This window comes from Leptopilina boulardi, unplaced genomic scaffold (genome assembly GCF_019393585.1).
Source record: "Leptopilina boulardi isolate dan_hultmark-lab unplaced genomic scaffold, ZJU_Lbou_2.1 LbouV2_165, whole genome shotgun sequence".
In the NCBI taxonomy this organism is placed as follows: domain Eukaryota; kingdom Metazoa; phylum Arthropoda; class Insecta; order Hymenoptera; family Figitidae; genus Leptopilina; species Leptopilina boulardi.
Window position 1 is genome coordinate 1,204,828 of NW_026137713.1, and position 16,932 is coordinate 1,221,759.

Genomic DNA, 16,932 nt, shown 5'->3' on the forward strand with positions numbered 1-16,932 from the left:
TTATCCTCTGACTTACTCAGTATTAATAAAACAAATTTCTATATATTTTTCAACTTTCGACATATTCAAGTTGAAACTTCTTTTTCAAACATTATTTTCCTTAAACGCATTTTTTAAATAAATTATTAACAAAGAAATTCATGGACAGAAAATAAACATATCTAATTTTTCGAATAGACAAAAGTTGAATGCCTAATCAAGGAATATCAATTTTAAATTTTTAAATCCTCAGATATTGGAAACATTTGGAAATTATTGTTTTCATCGAAATTTCTGTTAAATTACGAGTGTCGATAAATTTTAAATTTATTAAGAGAGAGATTTTATATGCAAAAACTTAACTATTTCATTTAAACTTTTTTTTCGTTTGAATGTCGAGTGACTATAGATCGACAAATTCTCGTCAAAGTCAAGCATCTCGTTAAAATAACAATTAAAACAATTGATTTTAATATTTTCACTTCTTTTACGAAAGCAGACGAAAAAACAAATAAAATCTATCTCCTCGACGTGCATCACTAACACAAAAAAATGTGACATATTTTCAAAAAAAAAAAAAAAAAAAAAATTTCAATAGTAAAAATTGCTTTTTACTATCATTCTCTAATAAAACCAAACAAATATCTTTTTAACGTTTGAAAAAAACGAAAATATATTTTTCAAATATATAAAAAGCTCAAAAACTTTACTACTTAAGTAAAAACCCTACCAAAAATTGTCAGAGTTCACTACTGTCACGGTACTGGTACCAATATTGCGCCAATAGTTAATTTTTGATAGGGTAAAAAGATTTCACTAGTATAGCGAAAGATTTAACTGAAACAAGTAGAGTAAAAACAAACAAAAAAAAAATTACACATAGAAGTCTATAGAAAAAGTAGATATCGTCTGACTATGAGTTGGTTCGACTACTGAAAATATGCCTTCTCTTTATGTCTGACTAAAAACAACCATTGACTACTTCCAACTTTAATAAATTTACATTTTTCTCATTTTTTCAACTATATGAAACCTGTCATCAATTTTATTAACTTTTTTTTCACAAAATGGTTAAAATAAAAAAAGAAAATATATTTGAACAAGTCCTAAAGTCTATCAAGTCCTAAAATAATTGTATCTAATGTGGATTACTCTACACAAACAAAACTTATAAAAATACAAAAAAAAACATTACACCTATATATAACTATATATCTATACTGAAAAAAGAAATTTATTTAATTCAAATAATCGAATACTTGAATATTATAAAATAAATATTTAATTTTTATTAATTAATTATTATTTGAGATGATATTTGTTCCAAATACACAAGTTATTAGTGCAAGTACAGTTTATTAAATTCAAATAAAAATTATTTGGTTCAAGTTAATATTTATTTGATAATAGTCAAATAATTATTTGATTAAAAAAAAATTTGCTGCCAAAATAAAAAAAAAAAAAAACAGGAAATGCCTCATTTTTAAAGTCCTTGTCCGTAATAGTCTTAAAGTCCATATCTGACTATAAACACACCTATACTACTTGAAATGCAACACTGAACCGATTAGAATCGTATACATATATACACTATATATCGTGCTAATTCAATTAATTAATGAAACCAACTAAGCTCTCCGAAATGAATATTCAGCGATAATTTAGCAAGAGCAGCGACGTTCAATATCTTTCATCAGCAAAAAATGTCCATTAAAAATTTCACGTAGTAAATTTTTCTGTGTTAACTTTAGAAATAGCCACTGCATTTATTACCGGATATTAAATCATATTTTATGCAATAAATAGTATAATTTTCTCATATATAGTGTTTTTGTACGATGTAGACAAAATTTTATTAAATGCTTATAAAATTAATCAATTACCAATAAATAATCTCCGTAAGGGCCAATTTATACAATTAAAAAATAATAATCATTTAAATCAGTTCGAATAATGATTTAATTTTTTCATGGAAAAATGCAGACAAATAAAATTTTAATACATATGCCATATTTCTCGAACAAACATTAAACATAGTTAAAAAATTTCTGTTTGGAAAATTTATTCTAAGAAAAAAATATTTGGAAATTATTTTTTAATATATTTCAATGTCTTCTAAATTTATCATAGATCAAAAATTCACAACTGGCACAATACTGGCGCGGTACTAGTATACAGCGCGAGTAGTGATTTCTGCCAATTTTTTATAGGGAGTTTCTTTAAAAATAATAAATTAAAAAATAAGAATATATTCACTACTTTCCGATACACGGAAAAAAAGATTTACCTGAAACAGTAAAACGTTTCACTGCACTGAAAAAAAAATTTATTTGATTCAAATAATAATTATATTATTATATTATATTATTATTATTATATTATTATATTATTATATTATAATAATAATAATTAAATTTATTTGGTTCAAGTAAATATTTCTTTGATAATAGTCAAAGTAATCGATTATTTGAATCAAAAAATTTTTTTTCAGTTTATAGTAGCAAGAGTTTTACTTGTTTCAGTTAAATCTTTCGCTATTCTAGTGAAACCTTTCGTTGTTTCAGGTAAATCTTTTTTTCGTGTATTATAAATTTATTCTCAATTTCAGAATATTTTCTTAATTTTTTTTTTTTTTTTAATAAATTCAGTTAAATTTTCCATTGAAAATTCGATGTTGAAAGGTTTTGCGGTTAAATGAGATCCTTTTTTTTGGGGGGGAAGGTATAAGGGGCAAAGATCACGCGCATATCCATTGGGATATACCATTGAGAGACAGTGGTGTTCACCCCTGTATGTCTCGTCGCCTCAAAAAGAGGGATGGTATCAACGAAACGGTGCTCGGGGACAAGAGAGGTGGCAGTTTTACGTCCTAACATTTTACGTTTTATCCACGGACCGTTTCGTCCTAAGGGATGATTTTCCTGCAAGTTTTATGGAGCATAGAATGAAATGGTTCACTATATCCATTCTAGAATAAAGATGAGGTTATCGGACTCACGTCGACTAAAATTTGAATTATATCACTATACCAAGAACCAACCTGCACAAATTTTCAAAAAAGACTTTGCCTTATTTATATATTAAACTTTTCTATTATTATGAGAGATTACAAAAAAACTTTTCCTTTTCATTTTTGTTATCATTTATTCTCATGTTAAACTTTTTACTGAGTCAAACTATATAAACAGAAAATAAATGACAATAGAAAAAAAAAACAAGTTCTTCTCAACAAAAGAACAATAAATTTAGATTCTTTACTCGTCCTAGAAAAAAGCAGTTTTTCTCCAACCAAAAGGTAGAAAAAAAAATTAAAAGAAAATTAGGATGAAGATAAAAAATTTTCCAAATAGTGCAGATTAAACTTTAAAAAAAAATTGATTTACTTCTATTTTTTTAGAATAATTTCCTTCTTCCGCTATATATTGTTGGAAAAGTGAAAGTTTTAATGTATTTTTCTATGACTTCGTTTTCAACAGGGAATTTTTTTATATATATTATCAGGAGAAACTTGCATAAACCGCGAGTACAGTTGCTTAGCAGAAAAAGAGTATTGAATAAGGATAAAAGGCGATAAGCCGATATTTTCCACGGTCATTTCACATTCCAAAAGCGGGGCGCGAGTTATAAGCCGGATAAAACGAACGCTCCATTTCCTCCAGTCGATGCACTTCCTTCCTCTATTTTCAAATCTTTTACACCCCCTCTTACCCCCTTTCAACTATCTCTGTTGATCACTTTTTTTTTGATGAATCACTAATCAAGTCGATAGTCACTGTGTAAAAAAAAAAATTTTTTTTTTCTAATTGTCTAATAATTTCCAATAAAAAATAATAACAATCCTAATAATAATCTCAAATAATAATAACTTAATCCTGCACTGAAAAAAAAAATTTATTTGATTCAAATAATCTGTTACTTGACTATTATCAAATAAATATTTACTTGCGCAAAATAATTTTTATTTAAATATTCAATCAAATACGAACAGGTTTTCTTGATTCAAATAATATTTTTTTCACTTAAGATAGAAAATAACAACATAATTTACCAATCGCATACAACGAAATGTTTCGATACTATTTTATATACTTTTTTTCTTTCCAAAGAATGACTCTCGGTTGAGAAATTAATTGAAACTATTAAACGATTAAATTCTAATAAATTGAAATACGCAATAAATCAGTTTTTCATGATCAAATTATTTTGCAGTATCTAACAAATCTAACCCCCACCCCTTTGTTATCGAGCGAAACGTATAAATACAAGAAGGAACTGATTTTACCGACCCCTTAGAATCACACGAGAACGACCTTAAATTCGATGAAATGTCGAAAGGGTCGCTGAAGTCTAAAAAAAATTCAGATCGACTAAAAAAATAGTCTTTAAAAAAAATTTCTTTTTAAATTTTCTGCCAAACGAAAATTTGGTAGCTAAAAATTTTGTTATGTAAAAATTCGTATAAAAAGAAATTCTTTTAAAAATGTTAATTCGAAAATTCGTCAAAAAAATAATTATTTCTAATAGAAAAAAAAAAAAATTAAAATAAAAATTCCAATTAATGATTTTTAGGGGAAATTCACAAGTAACCGATTATTTGGATCAAATAAATTTTTTTTCAGTGTTTAGTCATATAGGACGTATACGCGAGTTCCTGACCAAATAATATTGAAAATTATTTAGGGACCATATTAATTTTCATTCTCTCATCTCTAAATCTGAATTAGTAGTTTTTTACTAATAAAAGAGTGCGTATTCGTTTATCAATTGCATTAGTAACAGTTATGACTAATTTTTAGTAAAAAAACTACTATTTGCTAGTAGAAAACTACTAATTTATGGAGTAAATCGGCTTACTAAATTGAAATAGTAAAAAAGTACGACTTACTAATTATTTAGTAGTTTCCTACTAGCAATTAGTAGTTATTTACTAAAAATCAGTCAAAACTGTTATTAATTCAATTGGTAAATGAATACGCACTCTTTTATTAGTAAAAAAAACTACTAATTCAGATTTAGAGAGTCTAAATCTGAATTAGCGAAAAGTGAGCTACTAACTGAAATTAGCAAGAATTTCCACTAATTTTTAGTCACTTCTTACTAAAACATTAGTAAAAAATTCTTACTAATGTGAATTAGTAGAGATGCCCTAATTTTGAAATACATTACAGTAATTCGAAAATGAAGTTAGTTTGAAAAAAAAATTTTATAATTTTGTTTATAAGATTTTTAAATACTAAAAAATCTTTTATAGTATCTAAAAATCTACCTTTTTTTCCAAAATAAATCTTTCGAGAAATCCAAAATTTTTTTTATATATTCTATATTCAGTCTTTTTTTTCTTAATTTAAAATACCTGTAAACAATGTGCGCATGTTAATTCCGTCATTGTAACGCCCGTACAACGTGTGCCGGTCAACATTTTTTGTCTCTTGACATTTTTTTTTTTTTTTTTTTTAATTCCTTTTTTCATGTCACACGCATGCACTTGTAGAGGCATGAAAATGTGACCGCACGCGCATCAAGTATATATACATATACAAAAGAAGGATGAAACATCCCCGTACATGTAACATATATATATATATACACAGAAAGTATCATATAACGAACGACCCTGGTTCGATATATGTATATAAACATTGACGAGTGTGTCGGCACCCGCAGAAAAGGGGCGGAAAAAAAGAGCGAGAAAGAGAATCAAAAGGAACCAAACGTGTTAGTAAGAGAAACAACCCAGAGGAATGCAAATATTGAATCATTGGCTCCATAGAGAATAGCAACAGTGAGAAAGAAAGAGAGAGAGAGGGGAGAAAAAAGAGAAGATAAATTCCCCTTATGAATGACAGAGACAACAATTAAACAGAGAGAGAGAGAGAGAGAGAGAGAGAGAGAGAGAGAGAGAGAGAGAGAGAGAATGTGGGACAGGTTTGAAAAAGAGGAACAAGAGAGAAGAATATCGAATAGAGTGAGATGGAGTAGAAGCAGTACGAGAGAGAGAGAGAGAGAAATTCTGTGTTCTGAAACAAACGTTCGATCAGAGTGCCGATTGTTGCCAATCATACGTTGCCGCGGCATGCCCCTCTGTCCGCGGCTTCAGTTCTGTGTTTTTCCGCGGTGAAGCAACGACGTATCGTAAAACCTCTCTTCTTGTCTAAATCCGCAAGGCTTCTTGAAACAACCCTTTTTACGAAGAAAAAAAAAAAAAAAAAAAAAAAAATCAAAACTGATTCATGATCCATCTATGTGAGGGTTGATGATACATCGACTAGTATTTAGTGTGCGTGTGTTCAGGTCGGTGCGTGTGTTTTTGTGGAAAATGTCGACGCTGCCGGTGGCATTCAATGATTGATGACGACGGCGCGCTAGACGCAGAGTGCGCGTGAGGCTCTAACACGCGAGCCCGCAGGGCCTGTGTCGTTGCGCTTGTTCTATCCCAAATGTATGTGTGGGTGAGTCCATTCGTTCTGATACGAGAGAAGGCAAACACGTATTATCAGCCTGTGTGAATGTCTGTATATGTGTGTGTGTGAGTCGCAGTCGAGCGATGATTTCGGAAAACACGCTAGCTAGCCTCGACCAATCCCAACACTCTGGTTCGCCGACCCGGCAACCGGCGATATACACGATGATGAAATGAGACCAAGGGATACTGATAGGGATGGGGGTATTTTAGACTAGATCCAGTCATAATTAATGTTTCCTGCCTTCGCAGATGAATTCCATTTCGGCAGGTCTACGGCGATTCTGATCATCATATTATGTTTATTTTTTTCAAATTTTCAGATGTTTCAAAAATAAAAATAATTTTAAATTTCTCTACTGTTTCAGATTACTATTAATGAAAGCATTCTTTTTTTTATCCTCTAGCACCAACAATCATCAGCGTCATCATCTATACTGTCGATGAGTTGCTAATTTCAAAGAAGAGTAAGATTACTAGATCTATGATCCAAAATTGATTCGCGATGGGTCATTAAAATTTTCATGCATAATCAGTGAAGAAAGAACAGGCAATAGATGATCCACAACCAAATATAATAGATATTAAATAACATTAAATAATTGATCGAAAATCAAATTATGAAAATTATGAATTATAAACTGAGAAAAATATGCTATTGAATCAACAGAATTTATGCCAAAGGTATAAAAAATTATTGATTCAAGAGCATATGCTATGGAATTTGTAAAATATTATACAGATTCTATAGCATATTCTTTTGAATCAATATAGTTTTTATATACCTTTGGCAAAAATTCTGTTGATGAATTTAATTGATCATATATAGATTTTAGTTTACAGATTATGAATACCATTTTAAAGAGCAATGGCATAAATTAAAAATAGAATTTTTATTTCTTTTGCCTCAATTTCAATTATGTCATATTGGATGTACCGGATATCAACTTGAGTATTCGGTGAATGGTTGATGACTGTGAAACACATGGGTACCAGACGACTTATACTATAAAGCGACATCTGCATCAAGCTTTGACTTTGAAGCCCCTCATTATCCTAATGTACGTCCTGATTTCACCATCAGCCTTCCATATATATATATATTATATACTATAATTATTTCCTCTAATCCTTTACTTCCCCCTCACAACTAACTTTTTTTATCATTCATATTTAACCTCAGCCTGAGAAACAATATCGTTCAAAAAATTAATTGTACACCTATTTGTCTAAACTTAATAAAAAAATTTATCTTTCTTATTGTCCAAATCATTTTGTTGTTTATTCAATATTGTTCAATAATTTAACCCTTTTGTCTCACTAAACCAAATTAAAAATTTCTTTCATTAATTTTCTTTACTTTCAATCGACTTCATTTCAAATAATGTATTTTCATTCATTCTTTATTTATTATTGTGGAAAAAGGAACAATGATCAAAAAGCAATAGTAGATTTAAAGTTTTCTTAAAGTTGAAAGTAAAAAAAAAAAAAAAAAACAAAAAAAACAAAAATGGAGGGAGAGTTTATGACTGGAAACGAGAAACTCTGGGAAATGTCGAATCTTTACGATGACAGTGGGGTCGTAGGTGATAGTGCGGAGGGACATAGGAGCTGGGCGCGCACGCGCTTTTTCGAAAAATCAATAAAACGAAAAGCTTACCTAATGCTATGTTACCACCAAAGTAGGGGGTTAGACTCCGCCTTTCACCTACTAGCTGAAGGGGTAGTTGATCGTCGGCTAGATAACAACGTGACTCTACCAGATAATCATCTAGATAAACACCATCTCCTACCGTCTAAATCTCAGGGTGATGCATTCATTCCTGCAGCTAACGTAAAATAAATACCAACTTTTTTTCAACAGAAAAAAAAAAAAAAAAAAAAATAGAAAAACAATTTAAAAAAAAAACCTTTTTTTCTAAACAGAAAAAATTCAAGTTATTGAAATTTTTAACTTGAAAAAAAAAATTTAGAATTTTTCCAAAAAGATTTTTTATGTCCAATTCGATTTTGAAATTTTTCTTCTTCAATTTGTAAAATTTTCTCTAGATTATTTAATTTTATAAAGTAAACCCTAATTTCCACTTGTTTTCCCAGCATCCAACTTGTAAGACACAGGACTTAGGATCTGGATGAAAATGGAGAAATGCAAATGTGGCACACCGTGATCAGATTTGCGGTTTGCTCGAAGGTGAATTTGGTCTGTGTTTAATGTTGACAAGTCCCGTTTCCTTTAGCGTTGGCGATGTCGTTTTAACAAGCTTTAGAGAACCGATTAGAGTACATTTTCCTTTCGTCGATATATATAGAAAGAGAGAGATATCCGAATAAGGTTTACGTATGAAAATTACAGTAAAATCGATTTTCTCAAATTGTATTTTCAAAATACAAAACAGAAATATATAATTATTGACCCACGAAATATTTACTTTTTTTCCAATTTCCCATCTTTAAAAGTTATTGTTTATTTCCACAATAATAAAAGAAAAAATTATTTTCCATCTACTGATGTTGACATAGGTTCGACGTTGTTTTCGCGGCAATGTCATTCGCTTTTATTACCTCCTCGGGAGCATATAAACGTAACCATTTTCGAAACTTATACCGATCCAGGACACTTTGATAAAAAAGAACTACAAAAAATGACCTCTATAGAAAGAGAAAGAGACTTCGCATTATATTTCTAAATACCATTTTCTTAATTTCAAAAAAAATTATTTATTCTCCTTTTCTAATACTTAATTTCAAAATTAACTATTCAATTCCAAAAATCTGTTTCTTATATATAGTTTTTGTTTCAATCACAAAAGTTGGGAAAAAAAATGAGAAAAACAGTTTTCATAAAAGTGTTTTTTTTTTTAAATTAAATTCTAAAACAATTAAGAGGAATTAAAGAGAAAAAAAAATAGAAGAAGGTGTTAAATGTCTAAGATATGAAAACCAATGTAAACAGCGAAGGTCACGAAAGGGAAAGCAGTGGTAAAAGCTGGTTCAAAAATGCAATATAAAGGATGGTGAATTTTTCTCAGGTGAATAAGGGGTAGTTTTTAGGATTTTGCAAGGACTGTACGCCAGTAACCCCTTCAAGTATAACCACCCCTCCCAATGGTAGTCATGACGACGCGGACGTGGTATTCCACCCCGGCCACCCTTCTCACACGACTCCCTCCCCCCCCCAACCCCCAATCCTACCTCTAAAAACAAGAGAGTAGTTGCAGGATCACGTGGTACCAGGTTTGAAAGGGGGTTAGGTGGGAGGTCGTAGAGAAGTGAGGATACAGCCAGAATAGAATAGAAGGGGTAGTTCCTAATTGCACCGGGTGGGTGGGACACTAGAGGGGCTCCAGAATTGATGCTGGAATTTTGAGGTTAGGTTAACTCGCTCTTTTCGTAACACACATGCTCACTATCTCTCTCTCTCTCTCTTTCTCTCATACATACACCTTATTCACCCTGGTAATTCTCTCCCTCGATGTATCCCGGAGAACCGGAAGAGGGGAGGGGGATTTGTACCCTAGACTAAAAAATGCTGCGGTAAACCCGCCAGCCAGGGGTCATTTTCGAAATCCTGCCGAGCAATAATGAGAACAACCTGACAGAGATTCCTTTACACCATTTTCAAACCTCAGTGACATTGGGCTGACGGCTGAGGAATCATATTTCGTTTTACCAACTTTTCAAAAATATAACCATTTTCACCAAAAGAAAAAAAAAAAAAAAAAACTTTAAGAAAAAAAATTATATCTATTTTTTTAATTTTTATAATTTTTTTTCAAAAATTTAATTTTTTTTTTTTTTTTTTTTTTTTTTTGGTAACATTTTGGACACCGCCCTGAAAGTTGAAGACAAACTAGTAGTCCCTCTTGGGCAGTCGGGATATAACGAAGAGGACACAAGCCACACGTTTGTATAAATGGCGAAGCGGAGAGGGTTATAGTTGCCGGACACTACCCCCGATCAATGAAGGCGAGGCGCGCGCAGCATCACGAATTTTTTGAAAATCCAGCCGCCAACGGGACGTCCTCTCAATTCTCCTAGAGAAACACCTAATATGTTTTGAGGATTAAATCGAAAATTGTGAAAATGCACCGCAAAAAAAAAAAATAATAAATAAAAAAAAAATACGTAAAAAATTTTTAAAAATCCAAATTTAAAAAAAATTGTCCACTTAATGTAAATTTAATATTTAGAAAAAAATTTTGAGGACATTTTTCTCCAAGGAGAATACATTTCTAATGTATATTCACATTTTTTGAGGTTTTCCAAACAATTTTCAAAAAATTGTAACTTTAATTATATAAGGACCAACAATTCTATACATAGATTATTATAAAAAAAAAAAAAAAAAAAAAAAAAAAAAAATGTTCTATTAACGAAAAAGTTTTTAAGAATTCATTTTTAACAGAATTACTGGCGCCATCTGCACATATTTTTTCATACAATCTTTTCTCATTTTAGGGGATGAAAGTGCAAGACGGTTGGGTCACCCTGTGGAAGATGGCGCCAATAGTAAAATACTAAATATCCGCAGAGTTTCATGATGAAAAGGGGTGAATCGATTTTTTTTTTCACTAAAAAATTTAAAATAGAAAAAAATGAAATTTTTTTTTTAAATATTTCGAAAAAACAAAAAAAACTATAAATAATTCATACGAATAATTATTGAAATAGAAAAAAATTTCTTTTTAATTTTACAAATTCAATTATTATGATTTTGTTTGTTTATCAAATTTATTTTTATAAATTCTTCCCAGTTTTTTTCCAAACATTTTACCCGAATTTTTACTAATTTCAAATTTACAGAATAACTACTCTAAATAGTGAATAAAGTAAAATTTATACATATTATATATTAATAATTATTATTATGCACTGAAAAAAATTTATTTGATTCAAATAATCGGTTACTTGAGTATTATCAAATAAATATTTATTTGTATTAAATAATTTTTTTTTTTGTAGTCTAATAATAAAAATAATAATAATGAGTATTATTATTATAATTTTATTATTATTATTATTCTAAAGAAGAAAGTTTATTAAGATGAAAAAAAATTTTAAATACTTTACTCTAAAAAAATAGCTTTTTGTAGTTGCAACTTTTTTAATTTTGAAACCCGTTTAAATGTGTGAAAGACAATAAAAAAAAAAGTTTAAGTATGTGACAACATTAAAAAAAAGAAGTTTTTAAGGAAAAATAATAAAATTTACTTCTTCGATCGAAATTGTGCATAGTCTAACGCTCATTTCCTGTTTAGAGTTTCTGGTCGCGTTCTTGTCCGGATTTCGAGGACGCGCGCCATGCGATAATAAATTATTCGAGATAGATGATGTTGCAACGCCACAACGGTCTGGGCTTGCTCTGCCGGGGCTCGGCACTGTTCTGCAAACCGGGTATTTATGCCGAGTCTGGCCGCCATGGTTCATACAACCAGGATAGCAACCCCCTGAGTTATGTCGACCACGTTGGTCTTGATAGATTTTACAATTTACGATCCCAGAGCGCGCGTATCACCGAAATATCAACTCGATTTGCTACCCTCTTTACACTTGAGCAGATCCATCGAATCTCAGGTGTTTCTCTCACTCGCTCAATCCAATCAAAAACATGTACCATTTTTCTTCTCTAATTCTTTCCTAAACTTTTCTCTATATATACTTTCTTTCAAAGAATATGATTATTAAAAAAATTCTCTCAATGATGTTTTTTCTAAATTATCCAATAAGAACTTAAAAGAAAATAATAATCTTAAGTATAGTATTCAAAAGGACCAAGGACAACAGAAAACGAATTTCTCTGACAGAAATCAATTATTACACCTTAAATTAACTAATAATGTAAATAATTAGAAAATCAATGAAACTTAATTTTAATAAGAAAACTTGAATTTCAAACAAACAAAAATAAACTCGAATTTGATAAACTTCTCCCCTGAGTCTGTTAAAGGAAAAGTCACTGGATACAGACAGCGATGAAATACTAATGCAATTAAATGACGCCGACAAGCCCACGCCGGTTATTGGCACTCCTCGCCCAACCAATTCTATTATCCGTCCAACTCATCCCTTCTCACTGCGAAACAAAGCAAGTATCTCGAAATCGTCCTCCGACGTTGTAAAGTCCTTGAAACTCTCTTCTCTGAACCCATTCGAGTATATTGGATCCAATTTCATTATTATTAAAAAAAAAATTCTTTTTTCCAAAAAGAAATTATATATCAACAAATAACATTGTCCCTTTGCGCTTCATGTAAACAATTTTTTCTCAGATGCTAATCTTAAACTAATCCTTTTTCTCTTTATCAAACAATTGTGAATTCAACTCGCATGATTAAACCCCAAATTTCATTCGAAATAAATCTCATATGACATAAAATCAATTTGATGTAAAATTAATTTGACATAAATCTTATGTGAAATAAATTTTATTTGACATAATTCTCAATTGACATAAAATTCATAAGGCATAAATTTCATTTAACATAAATCTCATTTGACGTAAATTTCATTTGACATAAATTTCATTTGACGTAAATCTCATTTTACATAAAATTCTTTTGAAATAAATCTCATTTATGTAAAATGAGATTTATGTTAAATGAGATTTATGTCAAATGTAATTTATGTCAAATGAAATTTACGTCAAATGAGATTTACGTCAAATGAGATTTATGTCAAATGAGATTTATAAAAAAGGATTTTATGTCAAATTAGATTTATATCAAAAGAATTTTATGTCAAATGAAATTTATGTCAAATGAGATTTATGTAAAATGAGATTTATGTTAAATGAGATTTATGTCAAATGTAATTTATGTCAAATGAAATTTACGTCAAATGAGATTTATGTCAAATGAGATTTATGAAAAAAGAATTTTATGTCAGATTAGATTTATATCAAAAGAATTTTATGTCAAATGAGATTTATGTCAAATGAGATTTATGTCAAATGAGATTTATGTAAAATGAGATTTATGTTAAATGAGATTTATGTCAAATGTAATTTATGTCAAATGAGATTTATGACAAAAGAATTTTATGTAAAATGAGATTTATGTCAAATGAGATTTATGTCAAATGAAATTTATGTCAAATGAAATTTATGTCAAATGAAATTTATGTCAAATGAGATTTATGTCAAATGAGGTTTATATAAAATGAGATTTATTTCAAAAGAATTTTATGTAAAATGAGATTTATGTCAAATGAGATTTATGTCAAATGAGGTTTATATAAAATGAGATTTATTTCAAAAGAATTTTATGTAAAATGAGATTTATGTCAAATGAATTTTATGTCATATGAGATTTATGTCAAATGAAATTTTGAGTTTGATAATTCAAGACGTAAATTGAAGGTTTTTTTTTGAAAATTCTCTGATTGGGATAAGATGAAATTGCAGATGAAAAATAGTATCTACACGGAAATGGGTTTATTCTCCCTCTCTCTTTCTCTGTTACCAAAATGTTGGATACCAACACTTTGCAAGGGATGTTTTGACGAACTAGATATGGTGTCTGTGTGTGTGTGGGAGAAAATGGATGATGACTGACCAAGGGGCTGAAGAGATGGAACCGAATTTGTCAGACTAACAAGGTGTTAGCTTCTCGCCGCGATCCACCGCGACATCTGTAATGCTCAAAGTTAATTTTCAGTCACTCCGAAGACAACTTTCCCGGAGATGTCAAATAACCCTTCCTTGACATTTCCAAACCTCCTCGTTACTGTGACTGTAAAAGGTCAACAGAAAAAATGAAAAAGACTCTATTTTCAGTTTGTAGCAACAAACTGTTTTTTTTTTCCAAAATAAATTCCAGTTTATATTGTTAGCGCGATTTATTTTAGAATGTGTCAGCGCATTAACCATCCAAATAATATTATTCGATCATTTTTGAAGAATCGACATCTTTTATATTTTAATCAAAATAGTTGTTTAGGGAAAAAATATTTTCTTTTAAGGGGTCATCCATAAACTACGTTACCTATTTTAGGGGGAAGGGGGTTAAAAAGTCTATAAAAATTGCATTTAACGCAATGGTAATGAGGGTGGAGGGGGTCTAAAGAGAATGAAAAATTGGTAACGTATGGACGGCCCCTTATCAAGATTTTTCAAATTTTGTTTATAAATGCCAAATGGAAATTGATATCATTTGGCAACTTTTTTCCGTTTGTTTCGCAGTTATAATTATTTAAAACTTTTTAATAAAAATTAAAATATTCTATACTCACAGTTAAGGCCTTTTTTCATTTCTACAGTTTTCTACCCTTTCTTTTTCTTCATTGTAGTTCTAGATTCTTTACTATTGCTTTGGCCACGGCAAAATTTTCGTCCCCCAGAGAAAAGCCTTTAAAAAAAAAAAAATAAAAAAATAATAATTAAAATATGTAGAAATGAATAATAACAATGGAAATGAACAATAATAATGGAAATAATGATAATAAACATAATAATAATAATAATAATAATAATAATAATTTTAAAAAAACTGAATAATTCATCAATCCCTCGAGAAGAGACGCATATATCTGAGAAATGGATAGAGTCAAAAGTTAACGAAGTCGATAGAGTTTATCCCCTAACTCGTCGTCAATCTCACTAAAGGTAGTGTTGCTGAGGGATATAAGAGGGTTTTTGGGAGGTAGAATGAGGAGAAGGTCTGGACACCGGGTGGAGTCGACGGCGCTGCTGGCGTCGACCAGAATATTATGGACTTATCAAGCCATCCTAATAGTCTCATCACGATGCAAGCCTGCAGATCTCATCATCCTCAGCGTCCCTGATCCACGTAGCTACCTAGAAACGACCGAGCAATGGCGTTTCCTAGCATAGATAGCATTATGAGTATGATTACGTGCTATTAGAAGAGTGAGAAGCACGATTGCGATGCAAAACCCATTCAGTTTTACACTCATCATTTTCCTAAGGAATTATCCTTTTTCCTCTCGCACTTCTTCTTATCTACTATACCAAAAACTAGATAAAAGCAAATAACTCGAATTTATATATATATTTAAATTCTAGTTTTATTTTCATTTTTCTCAAACAATTTTCACTAATTATTTTTCTCACTGTGAATATATGAGAAACCTCCGGTAAACAACATGAAAGAATATTAAGAAGAGAAAAGAAAGAAAATTCCATTTAACTTTAGTCGACGACATATGCAGCAAAGGAAAATCGAAATCCATTCGCATACCATGTTATCACGCTTTGCATAACGTGCATGTGCGAGACGGAGAATTACATAGTTTTGAGGTATGTATTGTTGTTTAGTATGGTTTAGAATTTCCATAGATAACGGAGAATTATAACGCTCCTCCATAGCACGAGACAGAGAATCAGTTCCATACTAATATCGAGAAGCAAGGTGGCTAGTATTCTTATTTTATCTCAATTTTCTCATATAAACAAAACAAATTCGATAATTAGATATATAATAATAATACCGTGTCATAAAATTCATAAATATAATAATTTCATTTTAGAATTAAAATCAATTTGGTAAATAACTTTTTAACTTTGAATTGAATCAATTCTGAATAAACAAGCATTCAGAGTCTGTTGAAAAGGTCAACGTCGTCTTTCATCCCTGTAACCCTCGGCCACTACTAATAACTCGCTTTTTCTTTTCCAACAAAGTACGAACTAATCTACAACACGCAATGCATTGCTGAAATAATATTGACCCACGTTTGAAATATCCTCCTGCGACCTTTGATACAAGAAATGAATATACATGAGGAAAACTTGTAGAAACAATTTACCAATGTCATTTTTTATGGATTAACAAGAATTTGGAGATAAAACTGAAAAATATTTAAAGAAAGTTATTAAGTAGCATTCATGATGCTTGGACCAGACTTGATCGTCCTGGCGGTGAGACCAGGTTAGGTTTAAGCAACTCTGTGAAAGTTGCGGGTAGAGTCGGGTTGGCCCGGGGGCGGACGAAACGCGGCAACTATTATAAACTGTAGCACCTCGAACTACCGCCTCCAACCACCCTATACCTCCACCTCCTCTTTTCTCTTGCTATCCTTCCTCAGACTACATTCAACACCACTACCCTCCCCCCCCCCCCCAAATAACCCAGGGGCCTGCCGAACTAACCTCGTACTCTGCAGAACTCTGCCAAGCTCGACTCGACTCTCTTCTCCGTGAACCCTCTAATCAATCAACCCCCAGGCACGTACACCAGTTGGTCTCAGAATACTCAACTTTTAGGGTATATAAGTCAATTTTAGTCAATTCGAAAGATGAGTTTCTCTCCAAGAGTATCAAAGGAAATTGGAATATTCAAAAAAAAGTATTCCTCTCTCATGGTGGGCTTGAACAAACTGTAACTGAAAGATTTCATTATTCAGAAAATAATAATATCTTAAAAGAGCCAAGATAGGCCAGTACTTTTAGATTAAAATTAGTTCAAGCGCTCTATTTCAATTAAAAATATTTTTCAAATAATTATTTCCAATAAATAAAAATATATTTTCTCTAT

General features: G+C 30.5%; 1 long non-coding RNA gene across 1 annotated transcript; it reads left to right on the plus strand.

Moving 5' to 3' along the window:
• The first annotated feature begins 5,719 nt into the window (after positions 1-5,719).
• On the plus strand, positions 5,720-7,696 carry LOC127277376 (uncharacterized). Its single transcript, XR_007842362.1, has 3 exons — positions 5,720-6,428; positions 6,847-7,123; positions 7,276-7,696. It is a non-coding gene; the product is annotated as an uncharacterized LOC127277376 (long non-coding RNA).
• Positions 7,697-16,932: the final 9,236 nt, after the last annotated feature.